The sequence below is a fragment of the Sinocyclocheilus anshuiensis genome, unplaced genomic scaffold (assembly GCF_001515605.1).
Source record: "Sinocyclocheilus anshuiensis isolate Anshui unplaced genomic scaffold, SAMN03320099.WGS_v1.1 scaffold874, whole genome shotgun sequence".
Taxonomy (NCBI): Eukaryota; Metazoa; Chordata; class Actinopteri; order Cypriniformes; family Cyprinidae; genus Sinocyclocheilus; species Sinocyclocheilus anshuiensis.
In genome coordinates, this window is record NW_015538065.1 from 516,580 (window position 1) to 524,766 (window position 8,187).

General features: G+C 41.6%; 1 non-coding gene across 1 annotated transcript; it reads right to left on the reverse strand.

Moving 5' to 3' along the window:
- Positions 1-1,276: 1,276 nt before the first annotated feature.
- Positions 1,277-1,350, reverse strand: trnar-ucu (transfer RNA arginine (anticodon UCU)). The gene has a single exon. It is a non-coding gene; the product is annotated as a tRNA-Arg (tRNA).
- Between the last annotated feature and the right edge of the window lie 6,837 nt (positions 1,351-8,187).

The following is an 8,187-nucleotide window of genomic DNA, read 5'->3' on the forward strand; positions in this document are numbered from 1 at the left end:
GGAGGGCGGGCCCAGTCCTTCTCAGACGCCATTAGGGACAGCGCCTCGTCAAGATCGTCGTCGTCCCCCGCCGCACCGAACGAGATAATCTCCGAAGCGCCAGAGGTGGGTTGAAGACTCTCTTCTGCCAAGCACACAGGAGAGCGGGGGGGGTGAACTGCGCCGAGAGAAATCACCTAGGGCGATGACACTGAGAATTCCTCGCTGTGGAATTCCTCCGGTGAATTCCTCCGGTGAGTGCTGCCTCCGCATGGGCGAGATCCAGGCACCAGATGCAGAACTCGTGAGTGTCCGGGGCCTCGATGGGTCCCGAACACAGCGTGCAAACTTTGGACATGCTGGAACGCCTAGAAAGAAATCCGTCTTTCTGCGTTTTCTCCACAGCTGTCTTCGATTGGATGTGTGAAAGAGGAAGATTCTGAGCTTATGCCGCCAATACGGTGCATTATATAGTGGCGGGGGCCCCCCCCCTATTCGCCATCTTGGTTGGCATTACACAGGGTTGTTTTGTGCCCAAATATAGCTAGTCATATGTAGGCGAGTAATTGACAGTAGCAGATTCTTACCTAAAATTTACATTAATGCATAAACAACTAACCAAGAGTAATAAATAAGTTACCAATGCACTGAACCTGTATTGCATTTGTAAGCATTTGTATTGTTAAAAGGGAAAATAATTATTTGGACATATTCAGATTTTTTTATGAGAAAAAAATGTTTTGACATAAACAAAAAAGATGTTAAATCCTCTCTTCTATTTTACAGAAAGCGCTTTTTTTCCTCTACACTTTGAAGTGCTTAAAATATTCGCTGTTTTTGAACCGGTTCTTTAAAACGAACGCTCGAAAGAACCGATTCGCTGAACTGAGTCGAACTGCCATCAATATTTCCCTTTACCCAGCCCAGTTCAGTTGCCCTCCCTCCCTAGAACTCCACAGCGACAAAAAGTGTGTGTGTGTGTGTGTGTGTGAAAGAGAGAGAGAGTTTTTAAAAAGAGAGAGTTTTTAATGAAATAAATTAAGCGAATCTTTGCTTCTTTTTTTGTTGTTGATACATGTAAATTTACAGTGATTGGATACTGAATTTTTATTCATTTAATCAGTCCATATAAAATGCTCTTCATTTTTCGGGGTTTACATTTCTTACACTATTCTGTGTGCTTTTAGTCAACGCACACAGGTAAGAAGCAGCCTTAAACTATTACACTCATATCTTTCATGTGTACTAAATGCACAAAAAAAAAACAAATAACATGCCCCATCCGAGAGCTGCACTGCATCTCTGCCGGGACTCGAACCCGGAGCCTCTGGATTAGAAGTCCAGCGCGCTATTCCATTGCGCCACAGAGACCGGGCCAATAATAATCGATCAGACCCGCTTTAGAGACACACTGCACAGCGTATGGCTTCATCAGCATCCAGCAGCATCAGGACCACACTGTCGCCATTTTGGTTCTCCGCGGACTGCCATTAGGGGGAGCTCTACGCGCAACTAAACAGACGCTTTGAGCCAACATGGCGGGACTCCCAGTGTTGCAACTTAGCAATTTTGTTGCTAAATTTAGCAACTTTTCACACTACCCTAGCAACTTTTTCTTCCAAAAGCACATAGGAACAAATTTAGCTATTTTTAGAATTTATTTGGCTATTTTGAGCAACTTTTGATAAGTGACTCAAACGATAAAAAGGCACACAATTTTTTGCAATTGTTCAATTTAATAATAATAGTTGAATACTTTAATAATTTAATAATTGTTCATTTATTATAGCTTGTACCTGCGATTGTAGATCAGTTAGTACACTGTAAGAAAAATATTGAGAAAAATGGAAAAGGTACTAGTAATTTTTCAGGACATTATGTGTTATCCATTATCCGTTCTAACCCTGTAACCCGAAAACACAAAATACAATGGGTAATTTAAAATGCAGGTACAAAAAAAAACGTGAAAAATCAATACGGAAATTTCCTTCATATTAACATAGTAGATTGTGTCCTATTTTTACAGACTTTTCTTAGAGTGTAGCATACTAACGAACTACTAATACACTGCTTAAAACTATAATTGTTCAGAATGTGTAGTTTTATTAGTTTATTAGCTAATAAAAAATAATTGTAATAGTTTAAAAAAGTGTTCAATAATTCAGTGTTGTATTAAAAAATACAGTTATTTATATTTTAATATAATATAATGTATTTATATTATTTTACGAACAAATCTAAATTAACATATATAAAATATATTTTTTGCTGAGATTTGATGTAGTGACCACTGAAGACCACTGTGAAGCCACCGGAAGTGTTCGATCCGCCATCTTACTATTCCCTACCGGCAGAGAACACCATTGAGTCACCGCTAAAACACTGACTTACATTTTTTTTTTTTTTTTTTAATTATTCAACAGTATCAATTTACACACTCAAATGGGGAACAATAAAATGTATATGACAAAATATACACTTTACCAATCACATCTCCATCATACATAAATGGCCATGTGTGTGTGTATATATATATATCTCTCTACATACAATAACAACAAACAAAACAAACATTCTTTAAACATTTCAGGGGGTTGCAAGGAGGAAAAAAAAAAATAGGTACAAAATCTTACCAGTCTTAAAAGGAAAGAGACTCCTACATGGTTTTATACAATTCCCCAAGGGATTGATTATCTTTGGATAAGTGTTTTAAATATTCTAAGTATTTTTTACATTCATTTTAAAAGCAATTTAAAGAGGGTTTACTGTTATTCCACTTGCTTTTGTGTATATGATATTTACCCATTGTAATACTAATGTTTAACATCAAAGACCATCTGCACAACCAAAAACCAAAATCTGAAACAAATTTAGTGATGAAATATCAGTGTTGATATCAATATTTAGCCAGCTGTAAAGATCCTGCCAGAACTTCAATGTGACTGGACAAGAAAAAAATGAATGTTCAATGGTTTCAGGCTCTTCTAAACTCAAAACGGAATCTTTTCCGTAAAATTTTGGCAGCTGGATACACATTATTAATAATCCTAAACTGAATATCCTTAATTTTAGGTAGAATTGGCCATTTAAGATCATTACAGAATTTGTTTTTAAATATTTCATTTTCAAATTGTTTTAATTTTTAAGGTGTATTGAAGTCTGAAAATAATTTACATGTTAATACATTCACTATTACTTTGTTCTTACATTTTTTGTCCCCAATATATACTTCTCCAATCTTTAACTCTCACTGACCTAAAATTACATCACCCGATTTGAAGCGAATCAGTCACACGTGATTAGTTTTTATGTTAGATGTATGTAAATTCATTTTTACTTCAGATGTTATCGGCAATGTTTATGGTCTTTTGGGCAGGATAAGCGATATATTTAAAGGTGGGTGTGTCTGCTGCGCACTGCCGACCAGTGTTGGGCTAATTACTCAAAGAATGTAATATATTACTCATTACTAGTTACTCCTTTCAAAAGTAATATTGTTACTTTACTTATTACTTTCTGGCAACAGTAATTAGTTACACTACTAGTTACATTACTTTCTCTTCACGCCCCACAGAAGTTGTAACTGTGTATCTTCCACATATCTGTTACACCAAATACACAAAATAATGATCTTTAAAATTAGCATCATATGACCCCTTTAAAATAATTTGTATTAGTACCGCAGATTTGCTTTCTGCACATCCAACAGTGTCTACTTGCATTGTCATTCACTCCCGACAAGACCCGCCCACTGAGGCTCATACTTCTGATTGATATGTAAACTGGCCAACCAGCGATAAAAAGTTACAGCAGCTGCTTCAGGTGTTTGTAACTTAGTGCAGTGTTCCCCAACCGGGGTGCCATGTAAAAAATCCTTTTTTTATATTTTTTAATTGTTAAAATGTTCAAAAAAGCATCTAATACAGTGAGTGAGCAAAAATTTATGAGATAGCTATAATGGTAATTAAACAATGTTTACATATGAATAAAATGCTACATTAAAATCTGTCATATACAGCGGGTAAAATAATTATTGAACACATCACCATTGTTCTCAGTAAATATATTTCTAAAGGTGCTGTTGACTTGACATTTTCACCAGACGTCGGTAACAACCCAAGTAATCCATACATACAAAGAAAACAAAACAAATAAGTTCAGAAATTAAGTTATGTGTAATAAAATGGAATGACCCAGGGAAAGATAAAACACTGACAGCCAATCAGAATCCATCCTGCTGTAACGAGCTCAAGAATTTAAAGCGGCAGACGAGTGTGCGCTTAGAATAAACAGACGCTATCGTTCGCTGGTGTGGACGCTAATATCGTTATCTTTATAGTTATCGTTCTTGGTGTGAACGGGGCTTAAGTGTATAACTTATCACTGTAATACCGATTTTGTTATTTTTGAATTTAGGTTATTTGTTACTGAACACTGTCAATGTGAAGCAACAAATATAGGTATTTAATCATATAGGCCTAATTATGCTGCCGTGTCTTCCTAGGACACACGCATTTAGAGCGATCATATGAACGGTTTGGTCAGCATGGTCTGTGGCATACTTTTCTTCTTGTCCAATTCAATGGACAAAAAATAAATAGTAAGTTATTTAAATTGTAGAGACAATATTTCACTAAAGAAATGGTTCAAAACAAAGCCATGTTGAGCATGTGTTTCCTTACTGAATGGATTTGCGTTTCTGAACAAATCGGGAGATTCAATGATTCACTGATCCATTCATAAAAACTGTTTCTTACTTCGTTCCTGAATGAATCAGTCGTTTTGAAAGAATCGTTTGAATAAATGACCCAGTGACTCACTTATTAGGACAGTGGTTTGCCGCCACCTACTGGTAATTTTAGTTTCACATTTAAAAGTATCGTTATCATTCTATTTTTTTCTAGCATTTTTATTTCAGCCGTTTTTATATTTAAAACATTAATCTCATAATATTATTTATGCAATTTGTAAGTGCAGTGTAATGTAAAAGTGCTAGAAAAAAAAAAAAAAAATGTAGGCTATAGAACCCTGCATGTTTAATTAGGCTTATACTTGGCTTTTTTTTTAAAGCCACTTACTCAATGTAAATATATACATGTATGTGTATATATATATATATATATATATATATATATATAAATATATATATATTTATGACTTGATGCGTTCCTCTGATAAGAACGCTCGATATAGCAGTGAATTCAGTCTGAGACCCAGATAGTTTATCTCTTGCGCGGGGAGTAAACAGCTCTTCTCTCGGTTCACCTTGAACCCCAGACTCGTCAAATGTGAAAATAGGGTCATTGTATCCCTTTCTGCCTGCTGCTGTGACTGCGCGCAGAGCAAAAGGTCGTCCAAATAGGCTGATACTCTGACTCCCGCTTGACGCAGCGGTGTCAGAGCAGCCTCTACACATTTGCTGAAAGTTCTCGGTGCGAGAGACAAACCGAACGCAATCCTTTGATACTCGTAAGCTCTGCCCTGATAAGCAAACCTGAGAAATTTCCTGTGTGCAGGAAATATTTCTATATGGAAGTAAGCGTCCTTGAGATCTATCGATGTGAACCAATCTCCTTGACGCACTACTTGTGATAACGTTCGTAAGTTGAGCATTTTGAACCTGTATTTCCTGAGGTGTTTGTTCAGGGCCCGCAAATCTAAAATAGGGCGGAGACCCCCACCTTTTTTGGGAATCACAAAGTACCGGGAGTAAAACCCTTGCTGGCTTTCCTCTCGCGGCACCGTTCTTATCACTCCTTTGTTCAAGAGAGAAGATATTTCTTCCTCTAAAACCTGCGCCGATTCCCCCTGTGCTGTTGACATAACCACTCCTTTGAAACTCGGTGGTTTTACAGCAAATTGGAGTCTGTAACCCTTCTCTATTGTGGATAGAATCCACGGAGATACTGCGCATGCGCGCCAGCTCTCTGCTCGCGCAGCGAGTGAGCTCCGCTCCCCTTCGCTCACTGGTGGTGCGGTGGCGCCCCCCAGTGGCGAAAAAGGGCATTGCAACTCCAGTGGGGAATCTTTTGGTTTCGTTTTCATAATTTTGATTGTTTTTATATACTTCCCCGCCCTTGGCCCTTGGCCCTTGGCCTGGATGCGTGGGAGTTTCTTTTATTTTTACACCTTCTTTGCTCGTGTAAACATTCTCCTCTGCCCTCGACATTAACCCCGTGGGTGGAGGGAGGGGAATAGTTGCAGGGAGTACTCCGTGAACTTGTGGCACTGACCCTTGTACAACTGTGAGTGAACCTACTGAACTGGCCCTTAAAACAACTGAACTTGGACCGTTTACAGTTAACAACTTTCTCCGTTTCCCCGGGGGTGGGAGAAAAGTGTTGAACTCTGAGGGGGGTGGAGCAGAAAACCCCAGGTGCTGCTTCCTGTCCCCCTGTGTTAAACAGTCCTGACCCTAGGTCGCTCGTCTCTTTTTGCCCACTTGAGGGTTAGAAGGACGATGCTTTGCTGCAGCCACAGCATAAGACTGTTTCCCCTTAGCCTGAGCCGGCCTTGGCTGTGCTGACACATTAGCCGGATGCTGGGGTGGTGGGGGGCGATTACCACGATAGTTCGTGTATCCCCCTCTTGACTGTGACATGGAACTCACGCGAGCAGGCTGATAAGGTCTGACTGGCGGTTTCCTTGGCAGGCAGGTTTCGAACGCCTCTCCCTCCTTCTTTCTCAAGTCACACTGTTGGCGCATGGCTGTGACAGTCGAGCCAAACATTGCCTTGGGATCTACGGGGGCGTCTAGAAATTCCACCTTTTCCTTTTCTGAAAGGCCTGAGAGACTGAGCCACAACGCTCTTTCTCCCACCACAGCTAGCCCCATACTCCTGCCACAGCTCTGAACTGCCCCACGTGATGTGCGGAGGTTCAGATCGGCTATCACACAGATCTCCTCCCAAAGGGCTGGGTTCGGAGAGCCTGTGTCCAGCTGACGGCCCATCTCCTCCAACAGCTCCCCCTGGTATGCTGTCAGAAGAGATGTCACATTAAGGGCCCTGACAGCCAGAGCAGAGGATTTATATATCTTTTGGAAAACCGAGGCTGAAAACCGCTCCGTTTTCCCAGGCAGCGTGGCGCCTGCAGACGAAAACGCTGCCCTGTGTCCTGGATGCAAGTGGTTGGCTACTGAAAGCTCCACCTGTGGGGGGTCAGCTAACCCCAGCTCCCCCATATCCTGAATGTACAGTCGTGCAAAACCCTTAACAGGCACACGGTGGGAAAATGGTTTGTCCAAGTGTCTTTTCATCTCCGCCATGCATGCCGGGACAGCTGGGATGAACTGTCTAACTGGTGTAAGATGGCAATCTCTTACCATCGTAGAGATCCCTCTCTGCCCCTTTCCCCCATTGCTGAGAGGGCCAGTCAACGGAAAGCTTGGCCGTAGCCCTACGGCAAACTTCCAATAAGTCTAACTCCACAGCAGAGGAAGAGGGTGTCTCCCCACTCTGGCTGCTTGGTGGACGAGATGTATTAGGAGGGAGGATAGCATCCTCCTCCTCCTCCTCTTCATCATCCTCCAGAAGATGAGGGGATAATTCCTCATCATCATAGTCTCCTGTCACACCCGCAAGGGCATCACCGAAGAGGGGGGGCAGGTCACGAGCCTGCACATCCATGATATCACCCCAGGTACTAGGCTCTTGCGGCTGCTTAGCTGTCTCCTCTCTGGGCTGAGTCTGAGGTTTGAAGCTTGGGCCCTGGTTTCCTTCCACTGACGGGTTTATTAGCCTGCACATCCATGATATCACCCCAGGTACTAGGCTCTGGCAGCTGCTTAGCTGTCTCCTCTCTGGGCTGAGTCTGAGAGGAGAGGCATGGGTCCTGGTTTCCTACTATCGCAACCCTGAGTCTCCTCTCACGGGTTTTTTCAGGAAAACTAGCACAAATAGAGCAGCCCTCTGGGGTAGATATCGCAGCTTGCGCGTGCTTAACACCTAAGCATGCTATGCAGAAAGGATGTGAATCCTTAGCCGAGATCCATAGACCGCACGAGCACATGCGAGGGGGAGCATCTCCCCCCCGACCTCTCTGCCTTTCTAGCCGTGGCCATAACTCTTTTCACTCTCTTCGTTAGGTAACGAAGGTTAGGTTAGGTCATAACTCTCACCGTGACGTGTAGGTTGACCCTCCGGAGCAGTGGTATGCACCACTGAGTTATTTTATTTGAATAAACTCCTCTTTCCCTGTATCCAACAC